Below are 23,731 nucleotides of genomic sequence, written 5' to 3' on the forward strand. Positions count from 1 at the left end.
TATTCCCACTATTGATTGCCTTTGTTACAAATGCATGTACTGTAGATTTTAAACAAGTACTGAAATCCGCAGTCATGTTGTCACTTATTGGGAACATCAGCTGACAGGAAAGTCAATGACCCAAGTGCTGTGCCAATCTATGGATTGCTCAAGATAAAATGTTCAGATTCAATTACATACATGTATAAATCTTGTGAATAACTGTTACAAACTCAAATCATCACATGAGAATTACTTTCAAATAAAGGTCAAATGAGTTAAACTGGTGTAATGTGGTGTGACTTGCTTATTTGGTTTCAAGATGACTACCATCTAAGAAGAATATACTTGTATTAATTGATATATTTTTTACCAGGGAAGTGGCAAGAAATAAATGTTTGTTGAAGTAGCAGCTGTCCTAAGATTTGTGCAGTTTTCATCAAATGTCAATAATTTAGAAAAACAAAAATCAATCCGCTCCCTTTTTAGCTCATCTGAGCTGAAGGCTCAAGTGAGCTTTTCTGATCAAAATTTGTCTGTGGGCGGCGGCGCTGTTGTAAACTTTTTAGCTCACCTCAGCTGATAGCTCAAGTGAGCTTTTCTGATCGCCTGTTGTCCGTCGTCTGTAAACTTTTTACATTTTCGACTTCTTCAGAACCACTGGGCCAATTATAACCAAACTTTGCCAAAAGCATCCTTGGGTGAAAGGCTTTCAAGTTTGTTCAAATGAAGGGCCATGCCTCCTTCAAAGGGGAGATAATCACAAAAATAGGGTGGGGTCATTTAAAAATCTTCTCAAGAACCACTGGGCCAGAAGAACTTAAATTTACATGAAGGCTTCCTGGGGGGGGGGGGGGGGGGGAGGTAAAATGGGGCCACAGTATGGGATAAAAAATTTACATACAAATATATAGGGAAAATCTTAAAAATCACTGGCCAGGTAAACTAGGTAAGTTTACATGAAAGCTTCATGAAATAGTGCAGATTCAATTTTGTAAAAATCATGTCCTCAGGAGTAGGTTGGGGCCACAATAGGGATCAAAGTTTTACATGCGAATAGGAAAAATCTTTGAATATGAACCAAGGTGAGCGATGAGGCCCATGGGCCTCTTGTTACATTTTCATCTTCTCCAGAACCACTGGGTCAATTCAACCAAACTTGTCACAAAGCATCCTTGGGTGAAGGGCTTACAAGTTAAATGAAGCGTCATGCCCCCTTCAAAGGCGAGATAATTGCAAAAATAGAGTGGGGTCATTTAAAAATCATCTCGAGAACCACTGGGCCAAAGGAGCTGAAATTTACATGAAAGCTTTCTGACATAATACAAATTCAAGTTTGTTCCAATCATGGCCCCCGGGGATAGGTTGGGGCCACAGTAGGGGATCAAAGTTTTACTTGGGAGTAAATAAGGAAAATCTTCTCAAGAACCACTGGACTAGGAAAGTACAAATTTACATGAAAGCTTTCTTACACAGTGCAGATTAAAGTTTGTTAAAATCATGGCCCCCAGGGGTAGGATGGGACCAAAATAGGAGATCAAAATTTTACATACTAATATATTGAGGAAATCTTCTGAAGAATCATTGGGCAGTAAAGTTTACATTTACATGAAAGATTCTTGACATAGTGCAGATTCAAGTTTGTTCAAATCATGCCCCCAGGTGTAGGATGGGGTCACAATAGGAGATCAAACTTTTACATACAAATATATAGAAAAAATCTTTTTCTCAAGAACCATTGGGCCAAAGAAGTTTACATTTACATGAAAGTTTCCTGACATAGTGCAGATTTTAGTTTGTAAAAATCATAGTCCCCTGGGGTAAATTGGGACCAAAGTTTTACATGCAAATTATATATGGAAAATCTTTAGATATGGGCCAAGGTGACTCAGGTGAGCGATGTGGCCCGTGGGTCTCTTTTTAAAAAGTAGCATTTTCATCCGATTCACAGGTGCTTGGTTTCAGAACACGCATACACACCCCTTCCGAATAACCTACATTGAGTTGATTTAACTAATTTTTGTTGTTAAATTTCTTTCATGCAAAAAAAAGAAAGGTTAAATCAACTCATATAGACTATTCGAGGGGGGTGGGCTCCTGAACCCAAGCACCTGTGATCAGATTGACACACAAGATATCTTGTATGTTCTATAAGATATCTTATAAAGAGAAAAAATATATGGTATCTGATATCATATAAAGGATATAAGATATCTCAAACTTTAGAAGATATCTTATATCTTTAAAGAGAAATAAATGTCAAAACAAAAACGGTGTGCCACAGAACTATTCATGAAGGCGGGGAAATCGCATATTTTAGATAAATTTTTAGTTCTATATTTTTTTCATTCGTTATTGGGTATGTACATAAGCCTATCCACACTTCAGAGAGGCCTATGCAGGGTAACTGTTGTAATCTTTCTCTCTGTGGCTTTCTGCATGCTGCAAGATTTCCATGGTTTTCTTGATTTTAACTTTTCTTTTGCAGTAAAGACAGACGTATTTTACCTACCTACCTCATGCAACGAAATTTCGGAGGGTTAAGTTTGATTTCATCATTTCACTACCGTCTCCAAAACATTGTTCGGAGCGCCAATTTTTCAAAGCACCATTTAAATATCATTTGCATACTTACCGGGGGGGGGGGGGGGGGGGGGGTGTCGATAGCTCGCATCCTAGTACATTGTTTTCGCGCTATCGATGTATAAGGACAAGATCACCGTTTTCTTTTTCTTTTTTTAAATTTGCTGCGCTACATACAAATTTCTGTGCATACTTTATTGAGAACTACATTACTTCCACAAAAAATTCTGGTATATTGTACATGCATGAACTGAGATATTTCCTTATTTTTCAGGCCCAAAAAGGGGTCCGTATCAAATATATTCGGCAAAATACGGTAAAGCATCGTCGCAAGCCATACTCACAGGGGCTAAGCCTGATTTGGGCCCGAACTCTGTGATATCATAAATAGAGTTCGGGCCCTAAACGGGCTTAGCCCCTGTTAGTCTGGCGCATGCCTGACCCAATTTCCGCTACGCTACATTTAGCCTGGTTCCCGAGGCCTTCCGATGTGCAAGCACGAAGGCCAGGCACTCACTGTCGAATGGATTCTTCCACTGATCAAAATCCAATATGGCGGACTCAATGGTAAGTAATGGGAATGTACGTAAATGAGCGTATCATGGCTTAATTAGCTGTGTCACTTTCGATTTTATGTCATTAATTGCCAGAGACAGACCTTAGGAAATGTATAATACTTGGTTTTCCATGTGACACGCTTGTTTGATATAGTCTTATCCCTTTGTTTTCAAGCAAGTAGGTGATTCGTCAACTCGCATATTTTTTACGTGTGTTAAATTAAATCTAGTCGTGTCACTTCGTTTTTTCTACTATTGTTGGGTTGCATAGGGTTGCTGGTGAAGATATAGACTGAGTTTTATAGATGACACACACCAGTTTTCCTATTTCGAACCGGCAATTTCAGATCGAGTTTCCTCCACTCATTTTGACTGGTTATCCTTGTAAAGCAGTATAAATATTATTGTAACTGCTTGCTGTTTATGAGTCTCCCTTGCATGTTGTAAATAATTGATATTAAGCAAGGCATAACATTTTATCCTAGAAAGATAGAAGTTACACCTACATGCACTAATTGTGTAAACACATACAATGTGAAAATGGACAATAAAGTTTTAATTTGGCCTTATGATTGATTGACTGTATATTGTTTAACGTCCCTCTCGAGAATATTTCACTCATATGGACCCAAGAACTTTCATCCAATGATTTTCAGGACCTATTATGTTGCAATCTTATGCTAGTTCAGTTCTTTTATATGTAAGTTAGTCATTATTTGTTTCTCTATTTCTCAAAATTCATTCATATTCAAGGGTCACCATCAATTGCTTGTATTTAGACCTATACTTGATACTTTGGTCTTTTGAGCAGTAAGGGTCAGATCGTTCTTAATTGTGTCACACTTGTGAAACAAGATTTCAGTTTATAATCTTATTCAATGATCACTCTTTGTTCACTCTTTTCTCACAATATGCAATCAGGTACAGAGGACCTATTCTGACCCAGATAATCACTGGGTTTTTGAACTAGTTTTAAAGGTATTTCACATACAGAAATGCTAGATTTATTTAAATTTCAGAATATTATACTTTCTTCATGAACAAGGAATATATTCAATTCAAATGCTTTATTGACGACTACCAAACATGAGGCATACATTATATATACTTGTATATATATATATATATTTATACATATATCACACAAACCAGTATCAACTGTACAGAATAATGTAATATTTACTCTCCAAGGCTACCAGTTCTTAATGTATGCCAACATGGTGTAATGGTGCACACTTTCGTATCTGTACGATGGAGGAACAGGTTCGATTCCTGTTGTTGGCTTTCCTTTGAAAGAACTAGTAGAGATCTTCCATTGTTTAAGAATACGACAATATCATAGCATTTAATGTCAAAGACACACACTTGCGCAGAAAACATGTTTACTAATGAAATAGCTAAATTTCATTTACACTATTTGCATGGAAAAGGTTTTTAACAGAAGAGGGTTGTGATCAAGCATTTCTTGTGCAACACATTCCAATCTGAAAGTTAGCAAAATTCCTCATAAGTGTTATCCCCAAGTAACTGAAACATGTCTGTGTTATATATTTCGAAGGTTCTTTAATCTCCACATGAAACAATGACAAATCTCCTTTTTAAGGTCTTTCTAGTCATGTATTTCTCATGTCATACTGTTGAATGAATTGCTACTCCTCCTACTGCTAGCTAACTTTTTGATCTGAGAACTGACACTCTCAAACTTCCTCCATGAGTCTTTCTCAAAAAGCTCACCTCTGATCTAAAAATTATAAACAATGTCACAAACATCAGTATAATCAGTAAAGATTTGTATCAGGAATAGTAGTAAATACACAATACACATACATCATAAATATTAATTATGTCATAATTTTATCATAGATAAATAATGAAACAAGTCTGTAATTTTTGTAGAAGATGAACAACCAACTGTGAATTTTGAATGTCAATATATTTCCCTTTTCTTCTAAAGTTTTATATTCATGCAGGTTTTACTTACACTAACAAGAGGGAGGGAATGCTGATGTCTGCTTGTATGCATGCCACATTCGTCACTTCCACTCAGAAATTTCTCATTTTCAATAAAGTCATCTGAAGATCCGGCCTCTCCTTTTTAAAAGGATCTGCATGATGCACCTGAAATAAAACAAGGTAGGTCAGTTCATTATATACAAAAAAATCATGCATTTGTCACTATTGTGTTTTATCAATCCAGAAAATGTCAGTATTGAATTTCTTCCACTAACAAAGGGAACATATTTTAGAATATGATAAACTTCTTAACTCACCTTTAGATGCCAGAAATAATTGTTTTTATTATTGCTATAAGAGGTGGGAAACTTGAAATAACAGACTGTAACAAATTGATTTAGTTGTTAACCTGTTCTGGAAGTCTGTAATTCTTTATTCAAGTTGGATGTCAATTCCTTCCAATATGAATTAGTGTGGAGGAGGATGGGTCCTTGAATACCCCTTTAGAAATTCTTTCTCCATCTCTTTCCATCTGGAGTCTGTAGACTACATGGTAAAATAAAGAGATCAATCTGGTTATCTTTCTTTTCTTTTTTCCACAAAACTATATTAAGAATCATTAATTTGGTACACAAGTACCACTAGACAAAATTTTCAATACAGTGAGAGAAACATAAATGCAAAACTTTGTTTTTGGGGATGAATGAGGGTTTCTCCAGATGGTGATCTTCTACATTTTTTTCTTTGAAGCTTTAGCAGGTGTGAATTTAGTATCAAATCCAAGCAGTACCAACGAGTTTGTGCAAAAGCATAACAATGAATGTTACTATAGCGCCATATTATGTACTTCAAATTATGTAACATTTGTTTTTGTTTTAGATACAGAATTCCTGGCTACTACATAAGATTTTTAAATGGAAGTGTATGAACTCAGTTCTCTCATAAAGAAGACAAAGAATTTAAGTTACAAACAAATGCAAAATATAATGCTAACACAAATATAGAATACCTCAATGTATATCATTTGGCAATATATAAAAACTGTGGGCCGACCCACAAATATAATTTTGGACAAGCGGGACTGTGAGTCAGAGAGGAATAGTAACTGTTGACAATGAAATTGTTAGTGATTCCCTCTGAAATCTGCAGAATATTCACAGTAAACCAAAGTAACAACAGAAACTTTAAATCAAGCCTATTGGATCAAGCATAAAGTTGGCAGGTCTACATAAGAATTAAATAATTGACACTGTCAGAGACCATGATACTGAATTATAAAATGAATAAATAGCCTTATCTCCTACACAAGCAATATATACATCTTATTATACCTGTTGGCATGGTTTTGCATATTCATGAAGCATTATATATGAGGGTGTTTTTTTCACCCACTATCATATGTTTCTTCTTTCCATATGTATGGAAAATTATCTGAAATTAAAACAATTAATATACATAGTGATACACATGTATATAATTTCGAGAATCTGTAAAATTGTACACTTTAAGTCCAATAAAAGCTTAAAACACCTCCATCATCGCACAAAAAAGTAATCGTTTAAACTTCAGCTATAGCCTATATAGTCTTATCAAAGTAAAGCACGTCGTGAGATCTATATGTAATCAAAAATTGTCCAAAAATGAGTGGAGGAAATTCGATCTGAAATTGCCAGTTCGAAATAGGAAAACTGGTGCGTGTCATCTATAAAACTCAGTCTATATCTTCACCAGCAACCCTATGCAACCCAACAATAGTAGAAAAAACGAAGTGACACGGTTAGATTTAATTTAACACACGTAAAAAAAATGCGAGTTGACGAATCACCTACTTGCTTGAAAACAAAGGGATAAGACTATATCAAACAAGCGTGTCACATGGAAAACCAAGTATTATACATTTCCTAAGGTCTGTCTCTGGCAATTAATGACATAAAATCGAAAGTGACACAGCTAATTAAGCCATGATACGCTCATTTACGTACATTCCCATTACTTACCATTGAGTCCGCCATATTGGATTTTGATCAGTGGAAGAATCCATTCGACAGTGAGTGCCTGGCCTTCGTGCTTGCACATCGGAAGGCCTCGGGAACCAGGCTACGCTACATTAAGCGTAGCGGAAATTGGGCCAGACTAAGCCCCTGTGGTCACACCTATATTGTCTCCGCGCGTACTCAGTAACCGTGTCTAGCGACGATGGGAAAAGAAATATGATACAGTTCATTCCCGCAGAAATAATCACATGTAGGCGTTTACCATCGTCGGAACCCACGGGGTTTCTCTCCGTTAAACTGCATTCATCCCGTGGGAGCATTCATCACATAACGTTCGTTTCACATGCATATATGCATGATCTTATTGTGACCAGTGAATGCAGTTTAACGGAGAGAAAATCCGTGGGTTCCGACGATGGGCGTTTACATACTATCGATGAGGCCTCGACGGGGAGCTTGACTCGGTCCTTATAAACCCATACCATTTTCAAATATTTACCAGCATGCCTTTTCAACTAAGAAAGCGAGATATTTACTTTCTTTACTACATGCATGAAATATTTACTTTAAAAATTTATAGCACTGTTTGTTTCATGTTTACGGATTTATTTAATTTTTGTAGTTTCAAGATATATTTATACAAATGTCACAGACAATCACCTATGACTTAATTTGCATACATCATGTATTCATGCGCACAATATATAAAGTTTCTTTCAACGTATTAATTAAGAAGGGGGCTCGTTTAGATTAGATTGTTATAAAAATATCAACATATGGTTGAATGATTGTCACCAATACAGGGCTTGTTTACGACTATGCTCGGCGCTTACGGCCAATGAGCAATGAGGGTTTTTTAGCGTGCCCCCAATCGGAACTCCTCGAATGTCTCGCGCACTTGACATCTATGTCGAGTGCGCGAGACATTCGAGGAGTTATGTCGAGTGCGCGAGACATTCGGGGAGTTCTGATTGAGCGTACCACACCTACTGTAACATGGGACATCCGTTTTTAAGGTCATCTCCGATGACCCGTGATATTTACACATGACGCAGAGCGTTTGGCGATGGAACTGTCACTATCTGTTTTAACGACTTGGGTCTGTCTATATATGGCAAGCCCTTTTACTATTTATTCGTAAAATAAGATATCTCTTTAAATAAGAGCGATGTCTCTTTATACTAGAGATATATATCTTTAACCAAAAGAGATATCTCTTTAAACAAAAGGGATATCTCTTTAACAAAAAAATATATATCTTTAGACAAAAGAGATATGATATCTTTTTACGCTAGAGAGATATCTCTTTCTCTTTTAAGAGATATCTCTTAAAGCTAGAGAGAGATATCTCAAAGAAAAAGAGATATCTCTTTCACTTTGGGAAATATCTCTATAAATTAAACAGATTTTTTCCCGGTGATCATAATGCCTTCTCGCTGTTGCATCGCCATTGATATGATGTAACCCTATTTTTTAACCAACCAAAATACTTCTAGTGTAAAAATGGTGGAAACGGTTAATGAGGTGGTTGGGGAAACATAATTTGGTATAACTGTAAATGTAAATCCAGTCTAGCTCACATATATTCTCAATTTATTGTCTTTATTTTTTGTTACCTGTATACACTTCACATGCGGTAAACGCAAAATCTTCACCCATGGGTTGCAGCCATCATGTTAAGATTTGCTTTGACGGGCTTCCGGTTTAGCAAAAATTCCTTAAGTATTCAAACTAATAAAAAATATTGGAAAGAGATATTTCTTTCTCTTTGAGAGATATCTCTTTTTTTTAACGATTAAAGAGATATCTATGGCAAGCCCTTTTACTATTCATTCGTAAAATATTAAGATATCTCTTTAAATAAGAGAAATATCTCTTTACACTAGAGATATATCTCTTTAACCAAAAGAGATATCTCTTTAAACAAATGAGATATTTCTTTAAACAAAAGAGATATCTCTTTAAACAAAAGAAATATCTCTGTAAGTGTAAGAAATATCTTTTCATGCTAGGGAGGAATATATTTAACCAGAAGAGATATCTCTTTAAACAAGAGATATCTCTTTGACTAAAACTATACCTCTTTAAACTTAAGATATATCTCTTTACGATAGCGAGATATATCTTTCTCTTTGAGAGATATCTCTTAAAACTAGATAGATATATTTCAAAGAGAAAGAGATATCTCTCTAATGGAAAGAGATATATCTCTATCAATGTAAAGAGATATCTCTTTCAGTTAGCGTGATATCTCTTTAAATTTTCAAAAAGAGATATCTCTTTAAATTAAACAGATCCCCCAGGTGATCATAATGACCTCTCGCTGTTGCATCGCCATTGATATGTAACCCTATTTTTAAACCAATCAAAATACTTCCAGTGTAAAAATGGCGGAAAAGGTTAAAGAGGTGGTTGGGGTAACATACATGTAAGTCCAGTCTAGCTCACATATTCTATCAATTTGTTGTCTTTGTTTTTTGTTACCTGTATACACTTCATATGCGGTAAACGAAAAATCTTCGCCCGGGATTGCAGCCACCATGGTAATATTTGCTTTGGCAGGCTTCCGGTTTAGGGAGAATTCTTTAAGTATTCAAACTAATAAATAAAATATTGGAAAGAGGTATCTCTTTCTCTTTGAGAGATATCTCTTTTTCAACAATTAAAGAGATATCTCTTATACTTTGAGATATCTCTCTCTAGGAATTCAGAGAGAGATATCTCTTTAAGTGAAGGAAATATCTTTCAATGTAAAAGAGAAATCTCTGAGAGTAAAAGAAATATCTTTTAAAGTATAAGAGATATCTCTCTAAGTGTAAGATATATCTCTATAAGTAAAAGGGGTATATCTCTAAGTGAAAAAGAAATCTCTCTAACTGAAAGAGATATTTATTTTTTGAGAGATATCTCTTAAAATTAAGAGATGTATCTCATTTCAAAGATATATCTTTTTAAAATAAGAGATATCTCTTTAAAATAAGAGATTAATTTAAAGAGATATCTTATTTTTCGAATAAATTGTAAAAGGGATTGCCATATATGTCACTTATACTTTGAGAGATATCTATCCAGGAATTCTTAGAGAGATATCTCTTTAAGAGAAGGAAATATCTCTCAAAGCAAAAGAGATATCTCTCAGAGTAAAAGAGATATCTCTCTAAGTGAAAGATATATCTCTCAAAGTGAAAGAGATATCTCTTACTTTTAGAGATATCTCTCTAAGTGAAAGAAATATCTCTCTAAGTGAAAGAAATATCTCTCTAAGTGAAAAAGATATCTCTTTTCTAGACATATATCTCTTAAAATTAAGAAACATCTCTCATTCTAAAGAGATATCTCTATAAAATAAGATATATCTCTGTAATTTAAAGATATGTCTTATTTTTCGAAAAATAGTGAAAGGGCTTGCCATATCTGTCGCTCAACACATGGTATGTCTTCAAAACTTAATGAAATTGTTTTAAAAAACACGTCAAATTTTGACGATCTGTATGCGCTGGATTTAGTTGCTATCGGTGCAAGAATAAACAAAAAAGTTTGTCAGCCGCTGAAGAAACGGAGGTGCCAGCAAGGAACATTTAACTTCGTGAGCCATCGTCGCTAACCACAGTTACTGTGTCCGGTAGTATCTACATGTACATGTTTTACACCTGGGTACAAAATTGCACGTGTATCGAGTCATTCTTTAATAAGATATTGAATGTCAAACATGGCTGGTAATGCAAAGGCATGCTTTTCATCTAAAGTTGAGTACCGTGCTATAATTCGGTACTTGTATTTAAAAGGTAAAACAAGCAAGGAAATAAACGGCGTGTTAGCCAATGGTTATGGGTCTTCTGCACCATCTTTTGCTCAGGTTAAATTCTGGGTAGGGGAATTCAAACGCGGTAGAACGTCTTTAGAAAATGAAGCCAGGTCTGGACGCCCACTGGATGCCACCGACGAAGAAATGTTCGGAATCTGGTATATTCTGATAGGCAAATTCAGGTGGAAGAAATAGCGCAGGCATTAGGCATTTCACAATCTTACATGATCGTTTAGGTATGCGCATGCTAATAGCCTGTTGGGTCCCCAAATCCCTTAGCGATGAGCAGATGACAACCAGAGCATCAATATGCAGCGCCTTATTGAAGCGTTTTAGGTCAAAAGATGATTTTCTTTTGCGTCTGGTGACTGTAGATGAGACTTGGGTTCATTTGTATGAGCCAGAGAATAAAGCTCAGAGTCGTCAGTGGGTAGGGCCTGGGTCCGGGACCAAAGAAGTTTAAAACGCAACCATCTGCTGGCAAGGTGATGGTCACAATATTTTGGGACACAAAAGGCGTTATTATGTTGGACTTTTTACCCAAGAGAAGTACAATAACTGGAGTGTACTATGCAAACTTGCTAGACCAGTTGAGAACCGCCATCCGTGAAAAACTCCGAGGTAAACTCTAAAGGTGTTTTGCTACAACAGGACAACGCGAGAGTCCACACTTACAAAGTTGCAATGGATGCTGTAAAGCGAAACGGGTATAAATCAATACCACATCCTGTCTATTCGCCTGACCTAGCTCCTAACGACTTCTTCCTATTCCCAAACTTGAAAAAGGATATCCATGGACGTTATTTCCGGTCTGACGAAGAAGTCGTGACGGCAGTTGAGGAGTGGGTCCTGACTTTTTCAATTTTGGGATGATGGCACTTGAACACCGTTGGTCTAAGTGCATCACACTAGAGGGCAATTACATCAAAAAAGAAGAGGTGGGTCTCAACCGGAAATGATACTTATCACTTATTGATTTGCTCTCGTAATGTAAAAAGCGACAATAGGCGTGGCCTGCGACGATGTTCACTAGCCGAATCAATCAAAAATGTGAATTCCTTCTCCAAAACCCCATAAAATTTGAGTCCTTTTATGAATTTCACCTTATTAAAAATGACAGAAAACCGTAAAATTGACTACATGGGAGACGTATTTCAAGCCTTATAAAATCAGTAAAATCCAGAAGTTTCCAAGGGCTTCGCCCCCTGCGCTAACAGCAATTTCTGGATTCGCCCCTGAATTAGTGTGGGACAACGTACTGTACAGTGAGAGAAATCAACGTATTGGAAGATGTACTTGTAAGTCTCTGCAGCAGGAATAATTATTGGACTGAGGATTAACTCTTCAAATCATGGATTGGGTTGGGTACCTTATGTCGAAGAAAGATTTTTAAAAAACTCAACTTATTTTACAAAATAGTATTTTGCACACCCCCCCCCCCCCCCCCCCCCCCCCCCAATATCTACAGGACCTACTGCTATCAAACATACCACTTCAACATTCATTTACTAATGATAATCTCTCTCAAATTAGGACCACATCCTAAATGAATAGCTGTCTACCGTCCACTATTAGATTATGGAATGATCTACCCATACACATCAGAAATCTTCCCTCACTTTCATCATTTAAAACTGCTTTTAAAAATTGTATTGCTTACAACCTACACGTTTTGATTACGGTAAATTTTGCATTGTTAACTTGGGAACAATCCAAGCCATCTACGAGTAGTGCAGTATTTAAAGACAACTTCTTACGAGATAATTATATATTTTGATATGTGTGGTTGCCACACTGAAAATGTTTTTATTTTTTTCCCTCAAATGTCCCGAGTTCGCTGATCATGGATTTCATTTAGTTTCATCCATCAATGATCTATGCAACTTGATGTTCTTGTATGACCGAATTTACTGGTGAAAAATGTCCAAGTTTTAAAGACAATGATTTTTTTTAAAAATTGTTCAAAAGTATATTTAAGATACTAAAATGTTTTCATAAGTACCTTATTATATACAGTTGTATGCACTTACCAAATATGCTTTCTTTTTCTTTTGAAAAAAAAAAATATACAGGCACTGCCCTTTTCTGGTCAACCCTTGTATTTGTTTATATCTTTCTTTTTTCTTCTTTCTCTTTCATTATGTATATGTTTTTCCCAGTCTATTTATTTGTATGTTTACCCTTTCTATCCCATTCTATGTATGTATATATATATATATATGTATGTTTGTGTGTATGTATATAATATGTGTATATAATATGTATGCATATACTCGTATATATAGATAGATATTATGTGTGTATATATGTATGAATGTGTATATATGTGTATTTAGATGTAGACTAATTTTTCTGTTTCCACTTCCATTCTGACCTTGAAATAGGGAGAGGGCTGAAATAAGCTGTGCCTGCCGCCCAATCCCATTCATTTTGTGAATCAGATATTGTTTTTAAAAAAATTCACGGTCAAAGTTCCCCATTTTTTATTAAATTTTTCTATTTCCTTATTAATTAAAGATGCACATATCAAATCAGGCATTGTCTGCTGTGATTACAGGAGATGGATACTTTATTCATCCTCTTTGCAAATTTAAAGTTGTTTTTTGGACTTTACTTCTAAATATAATTTTTTTTTATACATGATTTTAAAGGACATATCTCATGTTTTCAAAGTATACAATATTACATGCATTTTGTCTTCTTTATGCTTATAGTAATTAATTCTAATAGTTCGTTCGTCGAAATTTTGCGATAATTAACCACAATATAGACTTAAAACTAAGCCCCGATTTCAAAAAGTCAAGTTAATTAGGTAGGTAGTCACGTGGTACAGTGACGTCACATGCGCCCTTCGGATTGTGAAAGTACCGCGAGATATTATTAAAAACTCAACTTTTAGGGGCCTAATTAATTTACCATGGGCAACATTTAAATCGATGTTGATAAATTGTCCGAGTTTTATATGTGTTCGCCACCAGTGCACACATATAACGATGTAAATACCCAAATATAGCGAGTAAAGCGTGTATGAAATCGGCAAAATTGTGAGTAAATAATGTTTATATAGGTCGCTGTCTACAAACTGTTTGGGGGTGTTATTCCTTTATACATCTGTAATTGGTGCTGTTTTTCTAAAATAAACAGTGCAATCATTATTATGTTCCCCAAACAAAGTTTGGGAACATATTGTTTTTACTCTCTTTCTTCTTATTATTAAGGTCTTCCGTCTCCTGCGGAAGACCTTACTATTATTGTTCGCGTTCTTCTTCTTCATTATTAAGGTCTTCCGTCTCCTGCGGAAGACCTTACTATTATTGTTCGCGTTCTTCTTCTTCATTATTATTATTATTATTTTTAGTATTATTATTATTATTATTATTTTCCTTGGTAGTACACGCGTTTTTCTCAGCCATTTCTCGATCGATTTTCACGAAATTTTCAGGAAAGATGTCTTTTGGTGACGAGACTTTGCTTGCAAAATTTTGTGCTTGACGTCACTTCCGGTCAGGAGTTATCTCTCTTTTAGTGACTTTTTGAAGGGCCTTGTTGTCCACGCATCTCCTCCGTTAGTTTTGAAGCTAGAGTCTTGAAATTTCTACACAAGATAGAGTAAACATTTTAGAAAATTTGTGGGGGATTCGATTTTACCGGAGGCGATTTGCCTAAAGGCTCGCCTGGACCTGAAAAAATGGATGCCAAAATTGTTCGCCGATTTCGGCGATTTTTGACCTTTGATCTCCAATATCTTTTTTCTTGCAAATATTTTGTTAAGACATGTAGAACAAAAGTTGTGCACATTTACAAGATCTTTTCGAAAATATCAAGATTTAGGGGCTAGCCCCTTAAATTAGGGATCTAGAAGGGCTCAAAGTCTACATCAAATATCTCAAAAATCGTTAATATTTTGGTATAAGTCAAAGAACAAAAATTGTTCATCTCAACAATCCAAATCTATTCATATAAAAATTTAGGTCATATGTTACGTAATAAGGGATTTTAAGGGCCAAAACCATAAATTTTTTACCCCTTGTATCTCGAAAACGACAAATATTTTGAAAAGCAATAAAGAACAAAAGTTGTTCAGCATGATGATCTGAACAATATGCATATTTCGTTTTTACCCTATGTGGCCCCGTTAGGGAGCTACAGTTTGGCCCCTAAAAATTACTTCTAGAAATAACTCGAGAACGGTAAAGAATTTCTAAATACTTGTTGAACAAAAAATGTTTGAAATGTCATGACCTTTCTTACGATATCAAGCAAAAGGGGCTGACCCTTTAAATTAGGGGCCCAGAAGGGTCCAAAGGTTTATGAGAATATCTCAGAAACTATTAATATTTTGTAATAAGTCATTGAAGCGGAAATGTTTATCTAAACGAGCTTGTTCTTATCAAATCAAAAAGTAGGTCATATGTTACGTAATAAGGGATTTTAAGGGCCAAAATCATAAATAATTGACGCCTCATATCTTGAAAACGACAAATATTTTGAAAAGCATTATTGAACAAAAGTTGTTCAGAATGATAATCTAAACAATATGTACATTTCGTTTTTTCCCTATGTGGCCCCGTTAGGGAGCTACAGTTTGGCCCCTAAATATTTCTTGTAGAGATAACTGGAGAACGGTAAAGAATTTCTAAATACTTGTTGAGCAAAAAATGTTTCAAATGACAAGGCCTTTCTTACGATATCAAGCAAAACGGGCTGGCCCTTTAAATTAGGGGTTCAGAAGGGTCCAAATGTTTTTGAGAATATCTCAGAAACTATTAATATTTTATAATAAGTTGTAGAAGCGGAAATGTTCATCTCAACGAGCTTGATCTTATCAAATCAAAAAGTAGGTCATATGTTACGTAATTAGAGATTTTAAGGGCCAAAATCGTCAATATTTGATGCCTCATATCTTTAAAACGACATATTTTTTGAAAAGCATTATTGAACAAAAGTTGTTCAATGTGTCATAACCTATCGATCAATATCAAAAAATGGGTCTGTGGGCCTCATGGCTCGCCTGTAGAGTCGATTTTTGTCGATATCAGTCGATTTCAAAAACTTGTAACTGGTAAATATTTTGTAAGGACATATTGAACAAAAGTTGTTCAGTTTATCGAGATCTATCGATTGATATCAAGAAATAGGCCTATGGTCCTAATGGCTCGCCTATAGAGTCGATTTTTTTGTCGATATCGGTCGATCTCAATAACTTTTTACAGGTAAATATTTTGTAAAGACATATAGAACTAAAGTTGTTGAGTCTATAGAGGGCTAACAAATGACATCAAGAAATAGGCCCGCAGGCCTTGTGGCTCGCCTGGAGAGTCGAATTTCAAACGAATTTCACCGCAACTTTGCTTCAGAAGCTTATGATATGAAAAATTGATTATATCTAAAGTGTCTTAAAGTCGGAAACTAAATTGGGACTCATTTGTCTTTTTTTTTTTTTTTTTTTTTTTTAACTCCGAGTGCATCAACAAATCGGACGGAAGACCTACTCGTTGCTCGCAACGAGATCGTGTCTAGTTATTATTAGGGTCTTCCGTCATCAGCGGAAGACCCTTCTATTATTCTATTGTTGATTTTTCACTTTTCTTATTATTAGGGTCTTCCGTCTTCAGCGGAAGACCCTTCTATTATTCTATTGTTGATTTTTCACTTTTCTTATTATTAGGATCTTCCGTCTTCAGCGGAAGACCCTTCTATTATTCTATTGTTGATTTTTCACTTTTCTTATTATTATTATTATTATTCTTTTTTTTTCTCCTTACCGATTTTTGTGCAGAAGATTTCTCGGAGATGGATGGATCAATTTGCTTCAAATTTTCAGGATTGATGCGTTGCCATTTGAAGTTTGTACCGCCGTTTCAATTTTTGAAAAATCACTTCCGGTTGGAAGTTATCCCCCTTTTATCGATTTTCAGATGACCATTTTGTCCAGACAAAAACTCAAAAACGATAAAAGCTAGAGTGCTGAAATTTTCAGTGATGTTAGACGACATGTTGTAGTTGTGCACCTGGGTTTTAAAAATTTCCGGAAGTGCCTAGTATGGAAGCTCGGTAGGGGTTGAAAATGGAGTTTTAAAAAGTGTCTCATTTTTCTCCACGTTTTAAATCATAACTTTTTACTCGTAAATATTTTGCTTAGACATATATAACAAAAGTTGTACAGTTTATTAAGATCTTTCGTGTCATATCAAGAAATGGGACCATAGGCCTCATGGCTCGCCTGAACCATTGAGTTTCTGTTACAATGATTAACTTTTTTCTCACGAAACTTTTGATAAGACATGTAGAATAAAAGTTGTTCAGGTTTGCAAGATCTATCTAATGATATCAAAAACTAGGCCTCAGGGCGTCATGGCTCGCCTGAACAGTCGAATTTGTATCACAATTAATAACATTAAGAACTTTTTTCTCGAGAAACTTTTGATAAGACATGTAGAACAAAAGTTGTTCAGATTCGCAAGCGTTACTATCGATGTTAAGAATAAGGCCTGCGGGTCTCATGGCTCACCTGAACAGTTGGGTTATTGTTGTAATCTATAACATTTTAGTCAAGAAACTTTTAATGAGACATCTAGAGCAAAAGTTGTTCAGTTTTGCAAGATGTTTCAAACAACATCATGAAAAAGGCGAACAGGCCTCATGGCTCGCCTGAAGAGTTTGATTAGTGTCACAATCAATAGCTTTTTTCTGGAGAAACTTTTGATAAAACATGTAGACCAAAAGTTGTTCAGGTTTGCAAGATCTTTCAAACGATATCAAGAAAAAGGCCCACGGGCCTTATGACTCGCCTTAACAGTCTGATAAATGTCGCAATCAATAACTTTTTTCTTAAGAAAATTTCCATAGGACATGTAGAAAAAAATTTGTTCAGTTTTGCGAGATATATCTAGAATGATATAAAAAAAAAAAAAAAATAGGCCTCCGGGCGGCATGACTCGCTTGATCAGTCGAATCTGTATCGCAGTAAATAAGATTATTAACTTTTTTCTCGAAAAAAAGCTGACCCCTTTAATTAGTTGCCGAGAGGTAGAGAGAGTCTTTAATTTATAACATTTAAATGATCAATATTTGTAAAACATTACCAAAGCTAAATTGTACGTCTAGACAATATATTTGTATCATTATTTATGAACGAAAATGTCAGTCAAATTCTTATCTAATCACATCTAAATTTGGACGGAAGACCCACTCGTTGCTCGCAACGAGATCGAATCTAGTTATTATTATTATTTTCCTTGGTAGTACACGCGTTTTTCTCAGCCATTTCTCGATCGATATTCACGAAATTTTCAGGGAAGATGTCTTTTGGTGACGAGACTTTGCTTGCAAAATTTCGTGCTTGACGTCACTTCCGGTCAGGAGTTATCTCTCTTTTAGTGACTTTTTGAAGGGCCTTGTTGTCCACACATCTCCTCCGTTAGTTTTGAAGCTAGAGTCTTGAAATTTCTACACAAGATAGAGTAAACATTTTAGAAGATTTGTGGGGGATTCGATTTTACCGGAGGTGATTTGCCTAAACGCTCGCCTGGACCTGAAAAAATGGATGCCAAAATTGTTCGCCGATTTCGGCGATTTTTGACCTTTGATCTCCAATATCTTTTTTCTTGCAAATATTTTGTTAAGACATGTAGAACAAAAGTTGTGCACATTTACGAGATCTTTTCGAAAATATCAAGATTTAGGGGCTAGCCCCTTAAATTAGGGATCTAGAAGGGCTCAAAGTCTAGATCAAATATCTCAAAAATCGTTAATATTTTGGTATAAGTCAAAGAACAAAAAATGTTCATCTCAACAATCCAAATCTATTCATATAAAAATTTAGGTCATATGTTACGTAATAAGGGATTTTAAGGGCCAAAACCATAAATTTTTTACCCCTTGTATCTCGAAAACGACAAATATTTTGAAAAGCAATAAAGAACAAAAGTTGTTCAGAATGATGATCTGAACAATATGCATATTTCGTTTTTACCCTATGTGGCCCCGTTAGGGAGCTACAGTTTGGCCCCTAAATATTTCTTGTAGAGATAACTGGAGAACGGTAAAGAATTTCTAAATACTTGTTGAGCAAAAAATGTTTCAAATGACAAGGCCTTTCTTACGATATCAAGCAAAACGGGCTGGCCCTTTAAATTAGGGGTTCAGAAGGGTCCAAATGTTTTTGAGAATATCTCAGAAACTATTAATATTTTATAATAAGTTGTAGAAGCGGAAATGTTCATCTCAACGAGCTTGATCTTATCAAATCAAAAAGTAGGTCATATGTTACGTAATTAGAGATTTTAAGGGCCAAAATCGTAAATATTTGACGCCTCATATCTTTAAAACGACATATTTTTTGAAAAGCATTATTGAACAAAAGTTGTTCAATGTGTCATAACCTATCGATCAATATCAAAAAATGGGTCTGTGGGCCTCATGGCTCGCCTGTAGAGTCGATTTTTGTCGATATCAGTCGATTTCAAAAACTTGTAACTGGTAAATATTTTGTAAGGACATATTGAACAAAAGTTGTTCAGTTTATCGAGATCTATCGATTGATATCAAGAAATAGGCCTATGGTCCTAATGGCTCGCCTGTAGAGTCGATTTTTTGTCAATATCGGTCGATCTCAATAACTTTTTACAGGTAAATATTTTGTAAAGACATATAGAACTAAAGTTGTTGAGTCTATAGAGGGCTAACAAATGACATCAAGAAATAAGCCCGCGGGCCTTATGGCTCGCCTGGAGAGTCGAATTTCAAACGAATTTCACCGCAACTTTGCTTCAGAAGCTTATGATATGAAAAATTGATTATATCTAAAGTGTCTTAAAGTCGGAAACTAAATTGGGACTCATTTGTCTTTTCTTTTTTTTTTTTAACTCCGAGTGCATCAACAAATCGGACGGAAGACCTACTCGTTGCTCGCAACGAGATCGTGTCTAGTTATTATTCTTTTTCTCCGGTACTTTTTTGTCCGGTAGTGTTCTCAGAAACTACAAACGGGATTGATATGAAACTTTCGAGGATGATAGTATAGCGTTTGTAGATGTGCATAGTGAGAGTCATTTTGTTTGCACGTGCATGCACGCGCGCGCACGTGCATTGCAATTTTGGTACAAAAAATGGAAAATCAGAATATTGAAGGAAGCGATATAAAACCTAAATAGGATGATAGTATATCATTTGTACATATGAAAAATAATAGTTATTTTGTCAGCACGCGCACGCATGCGCGTGCACGCGCATTACAAAATTTGTACGCTAACTTTGGAATCAGTCTAACTTTTTTGTTGTTCATTGAAATGGCTTGAAATTCATATCATAGGTAGATATTGAGACCCTTAACTGATTTACATGGTCAAAATTACCAATTTGCACGCGCATGCACGTGCGCTTCATTTTGATTGGATAATGCTAAAACGTTTGTAACTATCTTACTTATGAAGCGAATGAGATGATATTCACAGCATATGTAGACAATATGTGTATCTATATGTTGGTGTAACAAAAAATGCCAACGCACACGCGCATGCGCGTGCAACGTTTTTTAAATGTTCAATTTTTAAAGGACGATAACGTTTTTGTTTTTCATCAAATTCTATTCATATTAGGGGTTTAGATGTATCTTGGTACTCCTTACAAATTGCTGTGGTTAGAATTACTGCTCAGCACGTGCATGCACGTGTGCTGATTTCTGATTGGACGATTTTAAAATCGCTATAACTTCCTTATATTTGGTGGAAACGTTATGAAATTCATACTGTGGGTATATGATACAAATGCCTGTTGAACGACATCAACAAAAATTCGGAATCATACACGCGTGCGCGTGTATGCACGTGCAACGCTTTCTTTCATTTCTTGGTACTGAAATGACCATATTGAACGTACTACATGTAATTAAAGGCTAAAATAAAATGATTTTTTCCTATAGATTCACAAGGACATCACTTTTTAATTGGGGGAGGTTTGGGGAACATCTGTAACGGTCTCCGTTACAATTAGAACTAGTTTATTTTTGGATTAGACAAATTATGATACGTTAAATTGTTGACAACTAGGCCCTATGCCAAGCTATTGTCACGCGTGCATTTCGGAAAGAAAGAAAAAGACAACACACACACAAATCAATAAAAATATTCAAATTTAAAGTGGTAATCACATTATTTTATTTTGATAAAGCAATCTTATTACTATTTTTGAATTGTGATCTGCACGTCTTTAGGAGGTACGAAGTGGGAGCACGGCGTTATAGCCTACTGACGCACTCAAGATGCTACGAGTTCAATAAAGAAATAATTTTATAATTCAATTTAAAGTTAGGAAATACAATATTCTATTATTTGTATAATTTAAAGTTCAATTATTTTGTATCTTTATTTTTTGTTGTTGTAAATCTACCAGTTGGTAGAAGTTACATTGTATCGTCGATATATGTTGTTACAAGGTGAAGGTCAGTTGATCCGAGTGTGTATTGAATTTGAAGAGCAAAACAGAATGTATGCTATAGGCCTACCAGTGCTTATAGCTTCGATATATCCATTTTCTCGCAGTTTATCAGGGTCTCTGTCCAAGCGATGTTTGAAAAGGTGACTGGGTGTGTTTATTAAGGTAAAGTTCTTGCTCCAACAAAAAAATTATCCACGTCTTTTTTCTCGTACCTTCCTTCGAAAAATTGAAAAATACTCAGTCTAAATCCTTTCTACCGACAACTAGTACACCCGAGCACGGCACAAAACATCTTAATGCATTATTATTTACAAGCCGTTAACGTGACAATTGGTTTTTTGTCGATTAAATCTAATCTGTTTATGAAATGGCTAATAGATGTTTTCAAACCCGAGGGCGCATATGACGTCACACAAAATGGCGCGTAAACTAGCGAAAGAAAATATGCATATCGCAAGATTTGAATTTCATCGCTTTCAAACTCGAAAACTACGCAAAATATTTCATTTAAAACACATTTAAAGTAGTTTTAGGCATAAAAAGAGTTCATTTTGCTGAAAAAATGAAAAAGTTTAGAAACATGCGTTGTGTCCTTTAAATGATATATTATAGTACTAAAATAAACATGTGTTGTTTGTTGGTGCTAATTAACATACTTGCTTTTCTTCTTTCTCTTTTCTTTTAGATTTAAAAAGAGGAATCATTTAAATGAAATATCTAATATATATTCTAGACTTTACGTGGGTTTCACAAGCATGTCAATTTGCTTAAAACCCGTGATCTATGTAAAAAGTAGGACTGGGACGATTCAGGGTTAACTTGATTCTGTTTAATTTCGATTCAGAACAGCACGATTCGGTTTTTTGATTCAGTTCATGTATTAAGGTAATTTTATCTAATGACAGTACAAAAATTAACATTTTTAATGAGTAGCATGCTTAATTTAATTCTATTCAAGTTTTATATTTTATCATGTAATATTCAACAATTTTATCAATTGAGTCTTTGAAAATCTCTCCTTTGTTGATTGATTTCTCTCTCATATAACAATAAATCTGTTTCATTATCGACGATCTTGATTAAGCCTTACGGCTCATCAGCATAATACATATTCAATAACAAAGTATAAACAAAAAAGATGTACACAGTATGAAAAGTGAAGTGAATTAGAGGATGGACATACATGAAGAGAGTTATAAGTCAAGTTTACATAAAAAAAGAAACCAACAAAAACCAGTATATACATTAGACGATAGTTTGGCTAGATCGTAAGAGTAAAGCACTTTTTAAAAATTTACCCAGATTACAGATTTGTTTTCTATTATGAATTGACATCAATTGTACCAGTTTAAACATAGAAGCATGCGACCAATAATACTTTTTTATATATGCAGATCTGAGGTTGTTGTACAAAGGACATATTAAAATAAAATGATATTCGTCCTCAACTCATGCCATGTAAAGATAATCTACTAAGATTTGGCGGACCATATTCTGTTGGTATCTGAGTGGTTAATTAGTATTAAAAATGTGGTGGACACAATAATAACTTAAACAAGCACCTGTAAATTCCCTTGAACCTGTATTAATGACTAATATGGGTGTATACGCATTGCAGGATAGGCAACAAATTTACAGTCCATGCAGATGCGAATGCCACCTTATAAAGTCTCACCTGAAAATTACCTATGCAGGTAATAACAAATGCACAATTCACAATGCTCTGGCAGTTTTTGAATGAATTTAAGAGCGTCTGTATAATTTTATACACAAGATGACAGATAATAGTTTATTTTTTTATTACATACAATCTACCAAATACCATTAGACTCATACACAACATCTACATGTATATAGATACATATAATACTACTAGACTACTAAAATCATTTGGCTTCTTGGGGCTACTCGACCTACTACCTTACCCTGGGGGGAGCCCAGCAGGGTAGTACAGGTCCCTGTGGAAGATCCAAGCAGGCAACTGTAGTCTAACTAATGAGTTCATGAATAATTCACCCTGGGCTAGATACCAGCGGGATGAGCAAGTACCTGGGGCAGCCCAGCAAGTAATTGTAGTATCAAACAAACGGATTCTAACATAATTGACTCGGGGGGGGGGGGGGGGGGCGGCAGAGTGGACAGGTACCTGGGGGGAGCCCAGCAGGTAGCTGTTGGTCTAAAACAGACTGTATAATGAATGTATCTAATTAACGAATAGATTAAGTCCATCTCAAATCACAATGACTTAACAAAACACAATATGATTGGGGCTTAAAGGGCAAAAGGTAAAGTAGCCAGTAACTAAAATATGGTAATTACTCCGTGTTTTGTAAATACATACAAATAAGGAACATGTGTAAACAAAATAGATATGAATAAATCATAAGAAATCATGAACCACAATATAACAATATGTCGGATAA

General features: G+C 35.2%; 1 long non-coding RNA gene across 1 annotated transcript; it reads right to left on the bottom strand.

The window, feature by feature from the left end:
* Positions 1-4,171: 4,171 nt before the first annotated feature.
* LOC125667338 (uncharacterized) lies at positions 4,172-7,505 on the bottom strand. Its single transcript, XR_008802830.1, has 5 exons — positions 7,070-7,505; positions 6,404-6,503; positions 5,482-5,618; positions 5,101-5,237; positions 4,172-4,860 (listed from the first exon to the last, which is right to left on the bottom strand). It is a non-coding gene; the product is annotated as an uncharacterized LOC125667338 (long non-coding RNA).
* Between the last annotated feature and the right edge of the window lie 16,226 nt (positions 7,506-23,731).

Source organism: Ostrea edulis, chromosome 5, assembly GCF_947568905.1.
Source record: "Ostrea edulis chromosome 5, xbOstEdul1.1, whole genome shotgun sequence".
Classification (NCBI taxonomy): Eukaryota; Metazoa; Mollusca; class Bivalvia; order Ostreida; family Ostreidae; genus Ostrea; species Ostrea edulis.